Source organism: Accipiter gentilis, chromosome 17, assembly GCF_929443795.1.
Source record: "Accipiter gentilis chromosome 17, bAccGen1.1, whole genome shotgun sequence".
Lineage (NCBI taxonomy): Eukaryota > Metazoa > Chordata > Aves > Accipitriformes > Accipitridae > Astur > Astur gentilis.
The window spans coordinates 15292396-15313021 of NC_064896.1; the positions used below are offsets into that span (position 1 = coordinate 15292396).

At 40.5% G+C, this 20626-nt stretch overlaps 1 protein-coding gene across 2 annotated transcripts in view; it reads left to right on the forward strand.

Annotated features, from left to right (window-relative positions):
• The first annotated feature begins 324 nt into the window (after positions 1-324).
• Positions 325-20626, forward strand: part of SOX6 (SRY-box transcription factor 6) — a 381650-nt gene continuing 361348 nt past the window's right edge. The window contains exon 1 of one of the 2 annotated variants that reach the window (XM_049819851.1): positions 325-407. The gene's annotated coding sequence lies outside the window, so the exon portion shown is untranslated. Of the gene's footprint in view, positions 408-1387; positions 1657-20626 lie in introns of those variants that run through there. The other variant, XM_049819852.1, reaches the window with a different exon arrangement.

The following is a 20626-nucleotide window of genomic DNA, read 5'->3' on the forward strand; positions in this document are numbered from 1 at the left end:
ACATGGCCGCTCACATTGATTGCCAAGATTGACAGCAGTAACCATCGCCTTCACTTGTTTCAGGAGGAAAAAAAAAATAATAATAATGAACCTGATTGTAACCAAATCTCCAGGCAACCCATCCGCAAACTTCTAACGATCGGGATCCTGCACATCCATGGCCCGGAGAAACACCAGCAGACTCTAGTTCATTTATTTTATTTTATTTTATTTTATTTTGTTTTATTTTATTTTATTTTTATTTTATTTTACCGAATTACCACCCATTTATTCCTCTTTTTCTCTCCCCTTTCACCTCCTTCCCTCTTTTTTTTTTTTTTTTTTTAATGAAAATTACCGAAGCGCGTTGCAAAAAAAAAAAAAAGGAGGCTCTCCCAGTGCTTTGTGCCACACTGGATCCCGAGGAGGTAACCAGGAAAAAAAGCCCTATTGTGTTGTATACCTGTTGTTTGCTGTGGTGTGTAGTGCTGCGTGGCTTGGTGGTGGTGGTGGTGGTTTAATGGGTTTTCGCTGGATTTATGTCGCTTTGCAGGAGAGAATCCGGTTCCCCCTGCGCTGTCTTTAATGGGTTATTAGTTGCAATTGAGTGAAGCAGCAGCGTCCGGAGGTAGATCTGTTGTTTAGCTTTTAACATTGCTGAATTCACCCCTTCCCCCCACCTCTCCCTGCACGATTATTTACTTTTGTACCACGAGGGTGTTGTTGGTGTCTTGTTGGTTTTTTTTTTTTTTTTTTTTTCTTTAGGGAAAAGTAGTTATAGTCTCGTCCCCGTGCGAGTTTCCGGGGCTGTTTGAATCCCGAGGTTTCCGAGACGTTAAGGGACCCCACTACCTTGAAATCACAACACTTTCTCATCCTTCCCGAGTACAGTTTATTTTAAAATGTAGTGACAGATCAGCGTTGTATTTTAAGATCACCCACGGCAGGCGAACACATGGTGCTGGGAAGATACTGTACGTAAGGAACTAACACGAGAGGGAGAAAGAGAGAGAGAGAGAGGAAGAATAAAATCCGAAATAAATCTTCGAGAGCGGAGCGCTGCTGTCATTACTCCCAAGTGCTCGCGTGGGTTTCTCTCCACGGGTAACCCCGAAAGGCACGGGATGGAGAAAGGGAGTTTAGCGGTGCTGTTAAATTCTCCGTTAAGTTTGAGGTGGGTAACTGCTTTGAAGTTCGCCACAAACGGGTGCTATCCACGGAGCAGGGAATGATACAAAGCTGCTGGAGCGGAGGTGGTAATGTTGGGTTTGGCCACACCGGGGCACTGTCCCGAGGAGTTGAAGTTCTGTGGCGGTGCCTTATCTCTCCGAGCAGAGGGTTTGGATAAAGTTCTACTGAAAACTTTAAAATTGATATCGCACCCTAATTTGTGATACACAAGGAGGGGGGAAGAAAGCAGTCCATCATCAGAGAGCTCTGTTTACACCCGGGGAAGGGGAGATGTGTGCCGCTTTGTGGCAACATTCGACTTGGGATTTCTTGCTGCCTTAGCTCTTTGCCGGAGGTCATGCAAATCGACCTTAAAAGAATGCATAAGCCATAAATTAAAATAAACCCTTAGCCAGAGGCTGATCCATAAGTAGACAATACCTAACCTGGACAAAACGGCTTCCTTTGCGAGCTGAAAAAAAGAATAGTGCCTAAACTAAATGCAAAGTAAGTTTTCAGGAAGTATTTCACTTACTACTACTACTATTATTATTATCTTTTTAAAACAAAATAGTGGCAGTTGCAACAAGCGAGCGCAGCTGTTTACAGACGGTGCTGTAGGATACGAGTAAGGCAAGGTGTGTCTGGTGGAGAGCTTGTTCTTTTCCTGGCTTTCACTACCTTCGACGCTGTTTGCTTTTTGATTGGGGATAAGGAGTCTCTTTAACCATGTAAGCAATTTAATGTTTTATCTCGGATAGCGCTGAAGAGTTTAGGAACAAATCTGGGTTGCCTGCAACTGTCACATGCGTGCACACAAGCTGTGCCTGTATAAAATAGTCTCGGGGCTTGTTTTTTTTCCCCGCAGTTTTTGACAATTGTTCCATTCATGATCCTGAAAGGAATCATCAGTGGGAGCTAATGAGTGTGCCTCTGCGGCTTGCCCTGCTCCGGGGAGGAGCGGGCACCGGCGCTGCCGCCGAGCCCGCTCGTGTAATGCATGCACGCGTGTACCGGCGGCGGGGTCGCCCCTGCGTGAGCGCGGCTGTGGGTAGATACGGGAGAGAGAACAGATAGGCGTGATGTGAGCAGGTACTTCCACGCGTGCATTAACAACTGGGCTGCCAGAGAGCTGCTCCTCTGCCGAGAGAGCCTCCCAGCTCCCTCTCCGAGGCGTGCGGAGCAGCGTGGAGCAGTTAACCCGCTTTGCAGCAGGGGCTGTGTGCTTCAGCAGAGCAGGGCCTTGAGGTCAATCAGAGGGACCGATCGGATCGATTTGATTGCTGGCTTTGCTTTCTGCGGCCCGTTTCACGGCGGTGTTGGGTGGGTTTTTTGGCTGGTTGGTGGTTTTTTTTTCCAAAGGAAGGGAAGGAGTGAAAGTGGCAACGTGAAAAGACAATTAGTGTTGTGTCTGAGTTGCTGGGGGGGGGGGGGGGGGGGGGGGGCTGCAGGGAAAGTCAGCCTGGTGGGAGCCTGGGGACGACAGATTAGGTCTGTCCTAGGGGTGTTTCCCAAAAACACAGACGGTGAAACTTTCTGTGATAAAGTAATATATCTTCGCCTGCTGTTTGTAGATAAGGTATATGTTTATTAAGCTAATTTAAATAGCCTTCGGCACACGAGCGGCACTTTGTTCCTACTGTTCTCTTTTACCCTCATTTTAACATTTTTGGTATTTCCATCTTCAGTGCTGACTGTGAGGGCAGAAGAACAGTTTTATCCAGCCCCCAAACAGGGTTTGAAGTCCAAAAATCAACGAATTTCCCTTTCTCTATTCGTGTAATGGAGTAATTTTGAAACCTGTTTTGAGACTTCGACTTGACTTGACTTGTTTTATTGACGTGCTTGTGCCCACTCATTTAATTAAGCCATTATACCATAAAGTAAATAATAAGAATGAATGTGAGATATGTGTGTGTAGTCTGCCATCATATACAAATATTTCCCTGGAAAAGACGCTTTAAAAAACTTTTTTTTTTCAGCACACTGTGACTCTCTGGCAAGATCTTATTGCAGGTTTTTGTTTTGAGCCAGGATATTCCGCGTGTTTCTGTGCTCACAATGTTATATGCACACTACACTCGGAACATAAACAGCGAGCGCACCTAGCAGCTCTTTCTAGTAAAACTAAGAAATAATCTATTTATAGTGAGTGCATTTAGAAGAAAATAATGAGGTCATTTGGAGTATGCTGCAGTTTGAAGTAGCTCGACACCTGGCAGAAACTACATACGCGTTTTCTTCAGACTCTGCGCTATCCATAACTTTTCCTTATAATACATTCTTGTGTTAAGTGAGAAAGGCTGTTTGTAAAACAATCCCCTGGCTGGTTCCAGTGTTGGGTGAAGCTGATCCTGTAATGGCATTTTGTTTTGAACAGTTGCTGTAGTTGAAGTTCCCTCATAAGGTAAGGTGGCACTGGGTCTGAAAGGAGGTCCAAATGCCACATTTATAATTAGACTGCCAATTCAGCACATTGTATCTATTGCTATACAGGGATATACTGCTGTGTCTGGTCTCTCAATAGACTGTATTCAGAATTAGCCAATTCAACTGCTTAAACTTTGGAGTCAAATTTAGAATAGGCAATGAGAAGAGGAAAGAAAGAAAACAATAATGCTTTCTTTTTTCCTCAGCTAGCTATTAAAAGCCAAAGAATATACGGAAACCAAACCAGGCACTGCACTTGGAATCAATGCACCAGGCGCAGCCTGGCCAGCCTCGCCTGCAAAACCATTTTGAAGCGCACGTCTCCGGGGGGAGGGGAAGGTGAGCCCCGGGCATCGCTCCGAGCGCCGCTCTCCAGGCCGCTTCCCCGGCCGCCGCCGGACTCCCGCGGCCGGAGGGGGGGTGGTGCGGGGGCCGGGGCCCGGCGGCGGCGGCGGCGGCGGCGGCCCCGGCGGGGCGCTGCCCTGCCCTGCCCTGCCCCGGGGCTGCGGGGGGGGGGGGGGGGGGGGGGGGGCAGCGCTGCGGGGCCGGGGCGAGCGCCCCGCTGCCGCCGGCCCGGCCGGCCGGGGGCCCCCGGGCTGCCCCGCCGCAGCGGCCCTGTCCCCGGAGCGATCGCGCCGCAAGCTCCCGCCCCGGCGACGGGGCGGTGGGGGCCGGCCCTCGTCTCCTCCGCGCCCCCTCCGCGCCCCGCGGAGCCCTGGCCGCTGTGGGAAGGGCTCCCGCCCCCGCGGCGGGCGGGGGCGGCCGGAGCCCCGCGGGGAAGGAGGGGGAGCGGCCGTCGCCGGGGGACCCTGCGCCTCCCGGGGACGCCGGGCCGCGGGCTCCGGCCGCTGGCGTCTCCCCGCGCCGTCCCCGGATTTACGGTTCCTGGCTCCTTTTCTCCTGTCATACTTTTTGTTTCGCTCACTTTGATTGCTCTGGCCTCCTCCCTCAGAACTTTAATTCATTCAGCGATGAGAATCTGAGAGGCCCTTTGGTCTGCAGTCTCGCATCCCCTGCTAAATGCATTATTTTCTCTCTCTCCCTTGCCGTTCAGTACTCCGTCTCAGTACTGCTGGGAGGCTTCGCTGGGCTGCTTCAAAGCTCACTCAGTTCCCTTTTCTGCTAGATCGTAGGGTGCAAACCAGTGCCGTGTGTATAACACGTAGCATAAAGGGAGTGAGGCAGATGGCTGTCTCTCCTCGCATGTCGCCGGTTCTCTACTGAACTTAACGTAACTCTGCTTCGTTTTTTCCTTCGTCCGTTTACACACTGGTGAAAGCGAGAAGAGTAGCAAAGCGGAGCTCATCAGTTCCCTTCGGAAGGCCGCTAGTGCCTGACTTGTAGAAAATAATAACTGATGTCCAAAGCTAGTTGCTTTCACCTGTCAGTCTGATTTTGTTCACAAGTGGGAACTGCCAGTGCTTGTTCCCTAGCCAGTGGTTTTTAATATGTGGCCAACAATTGTTCGTGGTCACTTCCAGCTGAACTTCTTTTGCTCAGCTGGGAAAAAAATCCCTTTGGACACCTTTTTTTTTTTTGCATCTTTGATTGTACTTTTAGTCAAAAGTGTCCAGGTATGTCCGCAGTTCTTAGAGGCCTTGGAGTACCTTGTGGTAATAAAGGCCGGAGGCTTGCATGATGATAGCAAACCCAAATACATTTTTTCTCAGTGGGCATTAGAAAGTTTCTTTAGTCATGGCCTTGTGTCTGCTAAAGACTGTAATCACCTTGGGAGATACCACTTCAGGAAGCATATCCATTAATCTTTTACACTTGGTTTGATTTCCCCCTTAAAAGTGTATAGATCACACTTAAAAGGCTTCTGTCGATTTATTTATTTATTTATTTCACGGAACAAAAATTACTTAGGGAAGAGAAGCCGCGATGCACTTTTCTTTATACCCCGTACAATGGGGTGATGTATATTTCTTTTTCCATAGTATGACTTTAAAGATCAGCGGGCTGGTTTGGCAGAGGTTGTGTGTAATGACTAACATTTAAAAAGTTATGTAAATAGGGGTGTTTGTGTATATATTAAGCTATGTCAACTAAAGTGATACAATGACATATTTTTAAAACATTTCAGTTAATATAGTAAATCACAGAAACAGAAACACTGAAACGTTCCTGCGTGATGTCAGAACCTGCAAGAGAAGTACTGCTTTATGATGTGTTCGGTAGTTCACATACAGCTTATTCGTCCAGTAGCAGCAAAACACAAAGATGCACGTTTCAAGTTTGTGCCTTAGTAAGCCAATTGCTATTCATCTCTTTCAGTGTCTTTTTGTGTGATTTTTATTTACACCATTTTCTATTTTTTCCTTAGGTAGAACAGCAAGAATGGGAACTTTAGGGGACTTGCTACCAAACCACAGAAACTGAATTTCCTTTTATTTTGTATTTGAGCCATTCAGAATTTTTTAGGCACACGATTCTCCCACAGTATTTATTGATGTATCATTCCAGGCCATAACATCATATTGCGAAAACAACAAAATCTGGTAAAATCCTGCCATTAGTAAGGTTGTGTACTGGACCGGTGTGATGTCTGTATGAAATACATGTATATTTATTTAGATGTAGTTCTGCGCAGAAGGGAGCGGTCTGATAGACGTACTTGCTGGAAAGCAGCCGTATTTCTACAGTGATAAAACTGGATAATTACATGTTCCCAAAGCCTTTTCAGCACAGAAGTAGGTGTTCTTTTAAAACATTATTCTGTGGCAACAACAAATATTTGTGACATCACTGTAAGAGGTTTCCTGCCAATTTTTAGTTTACTGTCTTTCAGAAAGTCTAGAGTTCTTTGGCACTGGTGAAACTGCTACACATACCCATCGTATATTCAAGTATTCAGTGAAGTTTTAAATAATTCTCTTTCAATTAGTACAACAGGAACCTGAAAAATAGATTTTCTCTTAAAGAAACAAGAATCAGTACATAGACATTTCTTTCCTCCTCTTGTATATTTTAAAATACTCATATCAGTTTTATGTTTACTGTTTTGTCTCCTTAAATTAAGAAGAAAGAAAACAGTATCCTAAGTTTGACAATCATTGCTTGGAAATTAGCTTAATCAAATATTTCTTGAGCCTTGTGAATTGGAAAGAGTAATATAAAATTAGATATATTGGTAAACTAGGTTAATCAGAGTAATTCATTTACAGTGGAGAATAAATAGCTATCAATCGACATTTTTTTTGAAGTCAGGCGAAACATTCCATCAAGTTAATGTGTTTAAGGGTATCATATCAGGGACAGACAGGTACTAGAAGTGATAAAAACCAGATAACCTGCAACAAAATGATTTACAGATGGGTCATTATCTTCTATATGGAGGTTACACAGATCATATTCTTTATAAAAAAGAGAATGTAATTCTATAGAGCTAGGAGAATTATCTAAATAGGTCTGAATATTTAATGTTTTTTCCAGGTGACTAGTAGAATTTGTCAAAGCAAAATTTCTTAGCCTTCTTACAGGCAGCATATTAATGTAAAATATAGAAAAGTACTGGGTTTGTATTTTAAGTATTCTTTATGTTTATTTTACCTGTTTGATGAAGTAAAGCTTGGGAAACATTTTGCTTCTTCCCGTGTGAACTTTGTAGTGCATACCTTTAAAATATACACAAAAAAGTTACGTACAAATTTAGGAAAAAAAAAAAAAGGCCAGAAAGTTTGATATTAGCAATTTCTTTGATTTCAGAACCGCTTTCATACAGCAAGTGGCTAAGTTGCATCTTTTCCATTGGTGGTAAGATGGGATGTCATTGAAATATTTTTTCTTTCTTCTTGAGCTACACAGAAAGGTGTACAGTCAATTGTTTTTCTGGTCGCTGGTAGACTGGCATAAGGCAACAGCAAACTCTGAAACCTCAGAGGTACAGTATTGATTTGATTCCTAACTGGAAATCCTTCATATCATTGCTCCAAATATCTAACTTTACACCAATATTACCCATTCTTTTTATAGTGACACCATGCTTAGTAAAAAACTTCTAAGCACTGAGGTCAGGTGTTGAGATTGGATTCTAGTTTATTTTTTATGAATCAGATAAAGATTTCTGTGCATGAGACCGTATGTGAAGATGAGAGAACAAGAACATTTCCATATCAAAGGCAATATATCTGAGGCTGCATAGTAATTAAAATGCAGTGGTTTGGACTCTGTGCACTAGCACTTAGTTGGGACCTTGTGCAGCATGCAGGCGGTTGTCTCTTGCATACTTCTAGAAATATACTTATAATTTTGTACAAACATTTATGCCAGTCCACACTTTTCTGTGGATAATTTGTATTTCATCCAAACCATTCAAAGTAGAAGTTATTTTTTGAGCAACCCCCTCATTATGGCTTTTGTGCATCAACTATTTTTATTCTGGTTGTTTGTATTTCCTCTTACCAGAATGATGGCTTGTTTATAGTTGTATTTTTTTGTGTGTTTCTCTAAGACCCCTTCCATATACCACTGAAATTTTACTACTTGCTTGAAATATCTTGTATTAAAACCAAAAATGCTAATATCTTTTCAGATTTATTGAAGATGGTGTGATTTCTTACATACCATACTTTATGGCAAATTAAGTGCATGTGCTGGAACATAGTATTTTTGATGAAACAATATGTATTTACTAATTCCAACTAACTGTTACACATTATAAGGAGAATTAATACATTACTCCAAGGACCTGCCAACGTGGGAAAATTGACGTAAAATGCTACAGGGTGCTCCCTATCTGGATACTCTTTTCTGGAATAAATGTGACACTAATTCCTGAGTAGATCGCCTGGTGAGGAGCTGTTTTGGAAGGGCTGCTGTTGAATTGTTTACTTCATAAACTGTATTGGTCAGCGTCCCAGTGCGGAGGAGGCAGTGAGTGCTGCAAACTTCCTCATTACTCATAGATACTTGTTCTACAGAGGCTCTGTCCATTAATGCTCCAAAACTATTGAGGTGAAGCTTTTAGGAAGTCTTCATATTTAAACAGATGTTTGTACTGTGAAAGTACTGTATTACAATCTTGCAATCTCGCTTCATTTTGTCTAGTTTTAGATTACAATTGCTGTATGAATATGTGCTTTGAGCTAGAATATCACACTTTGAGAGATTGCTCTGCGTGCTTTTTACATCTGTATTATTGTTGTGGATGGGCTTGTTAAACTGAATTCCTGACCATTTGTGGTTAGTAAAAACCTGTGGTATTTTTGCACAAGTAGGGGGGGTTAACCTCAATGTCATGGCCTAATTCCGGCTAAGATAGGATGTAGTTGCCCATCTGCATTCTTCTTATAGTTTTAACTGGCTCAGTTAATCCTCACTTCCTTTCCTAAATGTGGTAGTGTAGCATGCTAATGACACTTGCAGCATTTTACTTTAGAACTACCAAATTCAGCTATTGAAGTAATAGGTGGAACTAGATAATGAGTCACATTTTTGGAGCTTTCGGGATAACAGGGGTGCCATATGCCTGACTGGCTTATTATTATTAGAATGAACATTTTGAAGGATTTAATATATATACTATTTGAATGTTGAGTTATTTCAGAGGCATATTTTCATATAATTTGGAATTTGACAGATTCTCAGCTGGCATAAGCTAGTGTAACTCCATTTACTTAAGTGGAAGGGTGCCATTTTACCCTAGCCACAAGTGCATTCCTTAGGACATGATGCAGTTACCTCTGGATTCCATGGAAAGACCTTTCTGTGACTGTGCTGGGAGGGGGGTTGCATGTGAAGGCCTTGTTTGCACTGGGTTCACTGTAGCAAGTAACTTGGTTTCAGTTAGGGTGGAATCAGGTTTGGCACCATGATGTTGCTTGCGGCTTAGGATGACATTAACAAGAGTTCATCTCACGTAAACTACCTATTAGATCAACTGTCTCTCCAAATCTAACCTTCCAGTGGGTCTTCTGGTATAGTATATGCAGTTTGTGGGGATTCTGACTGCTGACTTCCTGTAATGGTGGAGGCTGTGCCTGTGCATTTTCTTTTTTTTTTCTTTCAGTCCCACCTGATCTGCTGTGGGCAGATTATCTTCCTGCAGATCCTTTCATATTTTTCTTCTGCTGAGGGGTTCATGTAGGCCATTACAGTAAGAATGTACTTTATTCAACCTTTAGTGCAAGTATATGTATATGTGCACATGAAAATTTTTTTACGTACATAAGCAGACGTGTTTCAACACATTTTTAGTAGTATTTTTGCTATGGTAGTGCCTACGATTGAGATTTTACATTCACCTCTGGTTTATATGCGTACGTTCTTACATTCTGCTATCTATATCTATTATCATTGCTTGTCCAGAAGGTGAAGGATGAATTCTTGGAAAACCCTTTCATGCTTTCTGGTTGCCTTCTATAGGCTCTAGTTCCCATTGTACTACCTGTTCTTTCCACATAGAACTTATGGTACCTGTGGTGTTTCTCTTTGAAAGTAACAATGGAATCTTTTCATTTGTTTCCAAACAAGTTAGATGTGATCAGCTTTTCGCCCTGATTTCATGAGCTAGAAGGTAGTTAACTGGTGTTGGGATGGGATGATGGCTACACAGGCTGAGGAGTATGTTCAGAGAAGTGTAGTGAGTTGCAAAAATGTGAAACAGAAGAGATCAAGAAAGAAAGGTCTTGCCACCTAATGCTCTAGAAAAAGGAGTAAGATAAAACATAGTCTCATTTCTGCTGAGTGGTAGTACAACAGATCTTTTGTACTCTTCTTAGTGGCGTTGTTTATGTATTTTGATCACTCTTAGAATCTCCCAAGTTACATACCTGTCAGCATACCTGCCAGAGAAAAAAGGAACGTTCCTATGCTAGAAGGCCTGCCTAGAGTTAAAGTACTGAGTGGGCAATCACTTTGCTGCCTTAAGGTGGAAGAACATGCTAATATCGGCCATTCTGGCATCTGGCTATTTTGGACTTGGAGAGCAAATGCTATTAGCCTTTCTACTTCAAAGCTGTATTGTTGCTGTAGGTAAGTAAATCACAGGCTCCCTTTATGCTTCAGGAATGACTTACACAGGTTGGGGATATGTTAGTTTATGCGTTATCATGCCTTCAGTCTTCTGCACTGTGTGCATGATGCTCCTGAGGGATAGCAAGTTTCAGGTAGCCCCCGCTAGGTGCAACAATCCCTCTGATTTTTTGTCCTTTGCTGCCTCTGTATATGAACTTATACAGACATGGTAGAATCAGTTCAGGTGTGTCTTTATCCTCACCCACAATGCTCAACCTAGAGTTCAAGGGATCACGTCTACTGAGTATTCAAGCAGTTAAGCGGGCCTTTGTTCCCTGCTTTGCAGAGCTTCCCTCAGCCTTTGGTGAAAGCCAAAAAAGTTTTCTTTTCTTTCCTTGCTTGTGTACACAGCCTTTCCTTGTGATTCCTTTTTTTTCCTCAGTCAGTGAAAAATCTCATTATTTTAATTTTCACCATTGCCTCTAAACAGTAATGATTCAATCTGTAATGTTTATTTTAAGAATGTAACAAAAAGTCTAATTAGCGATGGTAGTGGAGATACACCAGCATGCATTTTAGTGCAGATATACTGCCATGCATTTTAGGGGGTGAATGGGTGTGTCCATTAGCAGTTGATTTAAAAACACCATTGCACAACACTCTGAGATGGAATGGGGTCAAATTAGAGACCCAAAGTCAAGGTGATGGTGTAAAAAGGAAAGGCTTTGAATTCTGTGAGTGTTACATATAGTCTTCTCAGGGAAAGAGAAAATGTGGATAGGAGAGAGAAGGTAGTTGAGGGACCTAAAAAGTAATTACTGAGGATTTGCTGGAGTTTCTAATTTATGAAGTCCTCCCTCGAACAGGTTGAATTCCATTTTCCATGATGTGAGTAGATTGTATAACATGACCAAAAGCAAAAGCAACAGGAGGAAGTTGTTTTCCTGAATTGTATGTAAGGGTGATTTCTTATACAAGTGCAAACTTCGAGGCATAAGCTGTTCCCGATTCTACTTCTGATGGATTCCTCCTCCCCCCCCCCCCCCTCCCCCCCCCAAAGTGGCACAGAAATGCCTAGAAATGCCTAGGATAACAAATAAACCAGTAAGAGACAAATCCAGCTCCAAATTGTTTTTTATTACTGCGCTCCTCTTGTGGAAGACTTTCTGTTTCAGTAATTCAGCATGGGATGATTAGATAAAGAAGGTGAAGGCTCCTTTCCCCTTGCACTGTCTAAGCGTGGCTCCCACATGATACTTCCTGTCTTTCACATATTGCCTCTTTAGTATCGATAGCAACTAGATGCAAATCAGCATGGCATCTGCTAGTTTGTTTTCAGCTGACCGGGCTAAACAGCAGATAGGGAGTTTATCGCCAGGAGGCTGTGACCTCATCACAGACAAGTGGCATTCCTACAAGTAGGTAATGAAGCACCGCTATTGAGTGTACCTAAAGTCCAAATCCTCAGCAGAGTTATTAAATATTCAGTTTAAACAGCTTTTCCAAACTTTAAAGCTGTCCCTTGATTTTTTTAAATCCACTCGCTGTTGAAGCTGGAACAGCAGCTGTCGCTGGTCTCTGCTGATGCCACACTGTGCTGAACTGGGCCTTCCTGAACATGTGTGGGAGAAAAGAGGGGATGGAAAAACAAAGGGAGAGGAAAAGGAGGGGAAGGGATATGAAAGGACAAAGATGGGAGAGAAGAGTGAATGTGTTGAACTGAATAGTAACCTTAATGCTCCTGTTGCTGTTGAACATGCATGGAGAATATCTGTAGTCAGACAGTATTTGGTCATAGCTTGATACATTTAAATTATCAAAACTTCACTATATAGATGGTGTAATGCTGTCTTTTTAAGAAGATAACATGCAGTGGTCAAAAAAGTCCCCTTTAGTGCTTGCTGTGTTCAAGGCTCAACTCCATATTCCTTTTCTGTTGCTCATCAAGTTGTTCACAACAAATACTTTGGGACACAAGTTATCTATCCTTGCTGTCTGAGAAAAAGTAGGCTTCTAGGGAAGGTTTGAGTGGATCGGTTTGGTCTTATTTGTATTTTTTATCAAGTTTTGTATGTGTACATAAATAATATTTATATCAACAGCCCGTGAATACTTAGCATGAATCTCAAACATTTTTGTGTTTTACTGATCCTTCTAACAACTGATTGATAGCAAATATTGTTGAAAGGCTTTACAGATTCTGAATTATCAGTATAAATTAGTAATCCCAATACACTTGCACACCAATTTGTGGTCTGACTGTTGAATGTGAAATTAAATTTTTTTTTTGTGTCTTTAAAATAGTTGTGAGTGATAGAGTGGTAGCTTTTTGGTCTTGTAAGCGATGAAGGTTTGAGACTAGCTAAAAGCAAAGCAGAAATGAAATAGGTGCTTTAGAACCTGAAGTAGTCAGCTTCTGTGGATGGGAAGAGAGGGAGAATACTTGAATGAGAGGAAATGAGAGGGGGAAAAAGGAAGAAGGGGGATAGGGTGAAAAGCAGAGAGTCAGATCTGTGAGGAGGCCAGATCAGCATTGGTGGATGCAGCCTTTCAAGGCATGCTTAATGACTTTGTTCTCCTTCTTCACCTATACTCTTCCACTTTCCAAGAAACCGAGGATGAGATATCAAAATCAGCATTTCTGTCACTCACAATCAAACGGGATATTAATTGAGCTTAGAGTGGGAGTAATGACAGAAGAGCTGTTGATAACTGGGATGTATAACCTTCAGAATCGGGAATATTGTGTTACATAAAAGGGAAAAATAGTTTTCCTATGTTCTCAACTTTCTGGAAAGTTATGCAGTTCTTGTGCTTTTAGTGAGAGTTTTTTTGGACTTCCTGTGATAGACAATTCTTTCAGAAGAACTAGACCATGACCTGCAGTCTTCCAGTTGTGCATGTTAGGCTGGGCTGCGTCCACTGCACCATGTTTAAATAACTGAGACACGGGCTGGCCTGTGAGTTGTATTGTAGAGGTAACAAATAGGGAGCCAGTCCAAAAATACAAGAAATGTGAAGCTTTATCATAAAAGGCATTGAGCCACTGAAACTTCCAGGGAAGGATCCGTATATCCTCAATGTCTCTCCTAAGGGTGCCCAGGGTTAGTAGGATTGTCCATTACTGTGGCTTGATTGGAATTCTTCAGCATGTAAAAATACGCCACGGTGCATGTCAGCTTTTTTTCTTGGTGAATGCTATAGACCAGGGTTCCCCAGAGCAATGTTCTGTCTAGTTAAAGCTGCTAGCTTGTGGCAGTTGACTGTCTGATAATTTTAGGGTCACTTTATTACTCGTTATGCATGTTCACCATTTCTATTCTGTGCCACAATGCAATATAGGTGTCCAAATGAGGCACAGCAGCCACTACACAAAAGTCTTTCACAATTTGTTTTGAATCTTGTTTCAGACATGAAGGTGCATGTGATTCTTTCTATTCCCTTTATGTTTCTCTGTGCAAATTCTCACTTGATTAATGTGTCAGTATCTTTCAGTATCTTATTAAGCTTTTTTAAAATTCAGATTCTAATAAAATGCCTTTACTTATGTTTAAAAATATTTGGTATATAATTTTTTTGCAATTAATATGGCCCTGAAAAAAAAAAGGCAGAACATAAAACAAACAACCCCTTTTGCACATAGATAAAAGGCAGTTTAACATTAGCCATGACTTGTTTGATGTGAGAAATTAATTTATTTGCATTTTGCTCTTCTGCTGTTTTTCTTGTCTGAAAGCATGCTCAGTGTCACTCCAGTTTTCATAGGTCACACTTGGGCCTCAGTCTCCTCGTGGTGAATTCCAGAGCTGTGGTAAAGGCAATTGCTGGGTAAGACGTTCTGATTTGCCAGAAGTCATTGACAGCCACAGGCTGCCTGTTCTCTGGTGCTGGAGCCATAACGAATATGATCAGATGTGTGAAGAGCAGTTTGCCTCTCATCACAATTTTTGTATTAAACAGCAACGATAAATTGGATAGTTGGCATTTATTCCCAATAATTAAGGCAAAGATGATTCTTACAATGGAACTCAGCAGCACATTTTTTTTTCTCAGCCAGAGGAGCTGATGGGCTTTGGTGATTTTTCTGGGCCTAAGGGAATTTTTTTTTTCTTGACACCCAAGCCAAAAGAAAATGCTGCAGCGGACCACAGAGATGGCTGCTGAGCCCTCATTCTTCTACTTGTAGTTGCAGAACTCCATCTCTGAATGGTTCACATTTTTGGAATGAAGTTTGGAGTTATCAACTGAGGCAGGTAGAAAATTCGTTTGCTTGAGCTCTTTCAGGTCCAGCTGATAACACTCGGGGTTCTGGAAGACACCAAGTGCTCTGGTCCTAGTTCAACAGACTATATAAGCAGATGCTGAGCTTTAAAGCCTGTGAATAATCTCAGTGGGAATGAGACTATGTATGTGCTTAAAATTCAGCATGTAGTTAAGTACTTTGTTGGATTGGAGCCAACGTGCTTAGCACTTTGGAGGACTGAATCCTTATTCACTAGTGGTGATTTATATATTTTTTTGCCTTATGAATTTCCTCACTGACCTGCACCTTTGTTTAATGGTCAGCCCGCAACATGGTCAGGATTAAAAACTTCTGGGGCTTGTTTTGTCTAGAAGGCTGTGGATAATCTCTAGAGGGAATGGCTCATTTTATGTAATTACTGATGCTAAATAAATATCTTCTCTATAATCAACTTATGTTTAGTATTAAATTGCTAAAATTTTTGATCAGGAGACCAAGATTTGACCCAGATTTTATTTCTTCCCTCATTTAGAACTTTGTTGTTTATCTGCAGAAATTAATAATGCCTGTCTACAATTAGTATATCAAGTTTTGAAGATAAGTTATGTTTGTTTATAATGACTTTTTCTGTCTCCAAGTTCTCTCTGCTTTCTACCAGCTTTTTTTTCTCATTCTGGAAGAGTGTTCTTCAGGCAATAATTACCAGGGGGCTTTATCTGAATTGAGATCTCTAGGCAGTTCTGTCAGATATCTGGTCTTAACTCAAAATGTCTTGGCCACGTAAGGTAATGGTTCTAATTGTTCTCTTCCTTCTCTCACCTATTCTGCTGCAAAGCATAATCTTGGCACTACCTTAGTGGTGTTAGAATTACAGAAGCCAGAGAATCTTTTTCTGTTATTGTATGATTATTCCCAATTATATTTTAAATTTTTTACCTACATATTTGTCCATTATTCTCGCTAAATTAATGACCAAGCATCACAAAGGATCGACTGAACAAACTGAATTAAAAAAAAAAAAGTCAAACTCGGGAGAATCCTAGGTGCCTCAGGCAAAGGTATTGGATGCCGTTTCTCCTCAGCAGGAGCAAAGCTTGGTCTTCTCAAACCAGTGAGGAAAGAGAATTTCATTGTCTCTGTAAGAGGTTTTTGCTTGCTCCCACCAAGATGGAATAGGGGTACAGCTAAGTACTAGCTTAAATCTTGACTGTTTGTCTTTCTTTTTATGCTCCATCTTTAAAATAGCTGAGGTAAAGTATATATATATAGCCTAGATTAGAGTGTAGACAGGCGTGCTGTCGCACGTCTAGCTGGAGGGACAGAAGAAATCATACGTTTAGCTCTTCTTTCCTGCCTCTCAGCTGAGGTGCAGTAAATGACTGTTTGAATCCTTCAAATGTAATGTCACTGTGTGGCAAAGGGAGTGAGTTGAAACCACAGCTCAAACCATGTAATGTCTAAGTGGAGGGACGGTAAGTTCTAGCAGGGAGAGCAGTGGCTTCTTAAACAATTCTAGCTGCATTCATAAAAGGAGGAACAATATATGCCTCTCGTGTAGCTCAGGGAGCGGTGGCCGACAGTACCTAGGGCACTGAATGGGGAGGTAGGAGAACTTGCATTATCTATTGTTTTGATGCTGCCACAGACTGTGATTACAAACGTGTTACTTTACTTACAGTACCCTTCTTTCCTCTTGTGTGATCTACTTAGACTACAAGGTGTAAAGAATATTTCTAACTCAGTGTTTGTACCATGGCTATTGTATTTAAGTATGTTCCGGGAACAAACGCTGAGAGTTGCAAATATATAAGCAGATAGTTTTTAATGCTGCTGTATGGATATGTGCTTTGAATCCACAAGTAGAATCTCATTTCCAATTCAGTGTCAGTAAGGTCCGACATGACTAAAACACTACGAATTATTTTTTGCCAGCTACCAGGGATTCATTGAAGGAGGATGGTGAAGCACGGATACTTTTCAAAAACATTTATCACTTCATGGCTTTTAAAATTAGATGGCCCAAGAATGCTTTTGAGAAATTTGAATGATAAAAATGTTCCCAGTTCTGTATGTACTACCAAATACATAAAAAATTGTGCCACTGACATTTTTATCTCAATCTGAGTTCAATTTTCTGTTAATGATTACTGGGTTTTTGTATTTTTACTATTATTCTAAAGGCTTATTCAGCTTGACAGTTGTAGGATTAAGCTTTACAAACAAAAGGATAATATATCCTATGTTTACAAGTTAGCCAGAGGCCAGGTTTTATAAACTTTAAAAATATAGCTATTGCTAGTTTATAAAATGGACTAGTCAGCTTTCCAAGAGAGAAAATAAATCCAGCAATGGAGCAGATTTCCAGGGGAGCTTGGTACTCTCATGTATAATAACATATTTTGACCTAAAGCAATGTTACTCGCAAATCTTAAAAATGTTTCGAAAGAGGTAAAAATATGGAGCGCAAAGCGGGGACATATGGGGCCTGATTCTGTAAGTATCTTACACCTCCTGTGAGAGCCTTTAGCTCCATTGAAAGGGGTACTGAGCAAGTGACATTTGGTATCATTCAGAGCAGGGCCATGTAAGATTTTAGAATCTGATCTTTCCAATGCTTTCTGTCAGATGCAATGGTTTTCATGAGCTAAAATCTGATCATAAGTTCACAGGCGAGCCTGTAACCACCTGTGTCAGCAACAGAGAAAAGTATCTTATGCTTTCTGCTGAAGGCCATCTAGCAACACTTTTAATCTTAAAATTTCAACTCAAACCAGAAGAGATCCAAAGGTCATAGCAAGCAAAAGAATAAATTTTGGAAGAGAATATAGGAAGCATTGGGCAACACAAGTATCTTTATTTACAAGCATAAAATTTAAAGGAATTCCACGTAAACACAGATTCCTGTTTTATCATTTGCAGCATAGGAATAATTCATCTTCATATCGGAGCAGCTATATTTACAACAGGTGAAAAGAACATACCAGGTGAACTATGGCTGCAGTGCAGGACGTTTTTATTTATTTATTTATTTAAATAATGGTGATATATTTAAAATGATGAAATCAGATTTGCCAGTGACTCTGGTGCACAGGTCTCCTGTAGCACTGAGAAGGTGCTGCCCTGTTAGTTCTCAATCTTGTCACTTCTGGGGAACAGCAGTGAAACTGTTTGTTCCTGACAGCAGACAGCCCCACTGCAGGGCCCTGGTTTCATGTTACATTAAGTATTAGTGCTGTTCTTTCAGGAGCTATTATGCTGTGACATCAAAGATTTTCTGACAGGGCAGTTGTAGGTTAGCACTGAAGTTGTCTACTGAAATTTTTAAGAATGGAATTAAATATATATGATCAGATTTAATATGAGAGATCGGAAACTGCATATAAAATGGAGTTAGTGGTTAAAGAAAGCTGCAAGAATAATTATTTGGTTTGGCCTATTTGTCCTTTCTTGTCCAAGGCAATTTTTATTGCCTTTAATTTCTACAGCAGTTCCAAAAATACTGCCATATGTTAACATTTTCGTGCAACTGCTAATTTTCTGAAAAATGTTGTGTGAAACAGGAGGAAAAGGACTTTTATAAAATAAGTGTTCAGTATAGCCCCTGCAGTGCATATATAAATTAAGCCTTGAATAATAATTGTAGTAGCCCAAATTCTTTTTTTACTGATTGCCTAATTACTTAAAAGGATCAAGATACACATTTTAAATAGTAAGAAAGCAATTTAAATGGCAAGCAAAAGCATAATAGTGAGTTCTGAGACTTGCATCTTCTTGTAAGGGAGAAACTGTAACTGTGTATAGATTGCAATTTCAACTATTGTTCTTTGGAAATTCTGAGTCCAGTTTCTGTCCAACTTAAAGGGAAAATGATAGGAATTTGAAACTAACTGGCTGTGTAGCTGTTCAGGACAAAAAAAAAATAATCTTGAACATGCGCATCTTCAAATGTTCCTGTAGATTCTTATGTGGTGAAATCAGCGTTGCTACAACTATAAAATCACTATTATGCTCTGATGAGGCAAGTTCACTGACAGGAAATATCAAAATTAATTTTGGAAACACGTCTGCATATTTTTGATTACGTTACTAAGGCATTTGTTCCATTTAGTATCAAGCAAATGAATCATCCATTAAAAATGAAAATGTGTACAATAGAGTAATACTTTTCCAGTAAAAAAACCCATCAAAACCAACTAAGAAGTTGAACAATGCTGTTTAGTCATAAACAAGACACCAGCATAATTTGTGCTTTATATTTAATACTTACTTTCAGGCATGAGAAAAATTACATAAAGAATGTACCTCTTTCTTTGTAATGGGATTTTTTTTCTCTTTTCTTTTAAATATAGCCATGAATAAGAGGTATGATTTTGAGGTCGCTGCTTAGGCAAACAGATCATTTGATTATTTTTGGGCTGTTCTGTTCACTAAAAGCTTGCAGGGTCAATTCTGAAGTCTATATTGCAGTAGAATATGCTATTTATGCTATGCTAATTGCCCCAAACTAGCTGTATGGTAGCTTTGATCAGGCATAATGATTTTAGTTTGTTTAGGTAACATTGCTTGACTTTTCCTTTGGTTTTCCTGCATTGCAACATACCTATCAGCAAATCAAAATCTTTATGACTGAACATTCAGAGGCAGCTAGTTTAGAATGAAAACTCAACCCTTTATACTGATGTGTGAAGCTCTGTGAATAGTGGCACTACCCTTAGGAAATACTCACTGACAGGTGGCAACAGTGGAATACAAAATTATCCTTTAGCTCTATAATCTCAAATCACAACATTTAAAGTATATATAAAGAAAGAAAAACATGGGTAATAGAGCTGGGTCTTGCAGAGAATTTATTAGGTGATTACAAAGGTACATGACAAAATCTAGTTAGCTACTGTATCTAAAGTATTTGTTGATCAATAGTTCTCTCCAAGAGTGTGAGATTGTAGGTAGATTTCTCTTCCTTTCCTCCAGAATTTAAAAAGTATGATGTAAAAACTGTGTTTTTAAACAAATTTTTAGCAAACGATGTGTACTATCAGGAATCCATTTGACTTTTATTATTTTGGGTAGAGTGTCCTTTCATTTAGCCTGTAATCGCAGAGCCTAAGGACGTTGTTACATTCAAGTAATGATGCTTACCAGTGTTATCTGCACTGTGTCTATCCTGGCTACATTTTTCTTCTTGCAGCTTTGTTATGTTTTTTTTTTCTTGACTATTAGGGATGTTACTGTACTGCGGAATAGGAAACTGTTTAGGGAGGACTTGTCAAAAATTCTCTCATTATAGGAAGGTCTAGAGTCCTCTCAATTTCCTGCATGGAATGCCTGGAGTTTGTTGAACAGCTAATATTTCAATTTCTATTTAAATAAACAGCAGTAGAACTGACTTGATAAGTGTGCCACTAAATAGATCATGTTACCACTTAACTGAGGGCTAATGCTTAACAGTCTGTTTTGCTCCATTTTGGTGGCAATGTTCATGTAAAGGCCAGGCAGTTCCAGGAAAGAAACAAACAGTAGTATTATATTGTATTACAGCAGCAATTATATTTAGTTGTCTGCAAGTGAAAAGTCGAAAAATGTCTAGCATGTGAATGTACATTAAGCAATTTTTTAATTATCTAGAGGAAACAAAGACTAATTCTGTTCTAAATCTAAAATCTATTTAAAATCTGTGTTTGCACAGACCCCATATAACAAAACCTAAGAAATCTAGCCTTCTGATAGGTTAGTCTGTCAGAAGCTTTTCCTGTTACAGAATGAAAATGAGAAGTACTGAGTCATTAAAGGTGTGGTATGCGCACGCGTAGACAGTATGCTTTGGCAGCTTCAGATAGATAGTTCTAG